Genomic DNA, 1,129 nt, shown 5'->3' with positions numbered 1-1,129 from the left:
TGGCTCAAGGCAAATTACTCAGAGTTTTAAGACTTGATCAAAGTTGCTTACGTTATATTAGATTTAAATAAATGTAAATGAGTGGTACTCCTCGTATTTCCTTCATTTTCTTACATTATTACTTTTTCTAAAATTCTAGTAGATCCTTGTACATAGGCAAGTTACTCATCTTCTGCATCAGAAATCATAGCAAAGATAGTAATCCCTATCTTAGGTATTCTATTTCTTTTGATTTATGTAATTCTGGAGGTAAGGCTTCGATTCCCCTCCTCACTACATTTATTATTATTATTATTATTAATAAAATAATTACACGGTAGTTGGGCTCTATGGGAATTTCTAACATAAAAAAAATACTTAGGCAACAATTTGATGAACATATTTGAGGAATCCAAAGGTGTGATGCTTAGTTCAAAGCCTTGATCTTACGTTTGAGTATATGAGTAAGGATTTGAGTCATATTTTAATGGTTTGAGGTTGTGGAAGAGATATAGAATGAGTTCAGACCTTATAAGTGTAACATCCCGTATTTTTAAATAGAAGTAAGTAAGACTCAATCGACAAGACGAAAGATCAATTGACGAAAACTTAAGTGCCAAAGGGCAGTAATGGTCGAAAAGAATATTTTGAAGTAAAATAATATTTTATTAATAAAAATATTAAAATATTAATATTTTAATTATTGTTGAGATTGGTCATGGATGAGGATTATATGACTAATCTAAGTGGGGGAAAAGAAATAAGAAAGAAATTCGAAAGAAAAATGACATTAGTGGAGCCCGCGTGCCTTTATTAAATAAAACACAAGCGGGTAAGTATATATTTAAATATTATGATGGTACGTTGATGAGGTGCAAACTTTATATTATATTTGTATACATGAAAAGGGAGAAAATAGAAAGAAATTGAAATTTAAGAAGTGTTAGAAGGACTAAATTATTAAGCATGAAAGTTTGAAGGGTCGTATGGTAAATAAAAAAAAGTTAGAGGACTTATGTGTAATTCTCAATATTTGAAGTTAAATGAGAATTTATTAATCAAGGAAAGTTAGATTGTGTGAAATATGAGGTATACATGTGATTTGAATGATGTAACAAATGGCCAATTAAACTATAAAGAAAGTTGTGTA

This window comes from Theobroma umbraticum, unplaced genomic scaffold, assembly GCF_002168275.2.
Source record: "Theobroma umbraticum cultivar Fairchild unplaced genomic scaffold, ASM216827v3 scaffold_12.1, whole genome shotgun sequence".
Taxonomy (NCBI): Eukaryota; Viridiplantae; Streptophyta; class Magnoliopsida; order Malvales; family Malvaceae; genus Theobroma; species Theobroma umbraticum.
The sequence above is the reverse complement of the archived record's forward strand: the minus strand, read 5'-3'. Positions refer to the sequence as shown.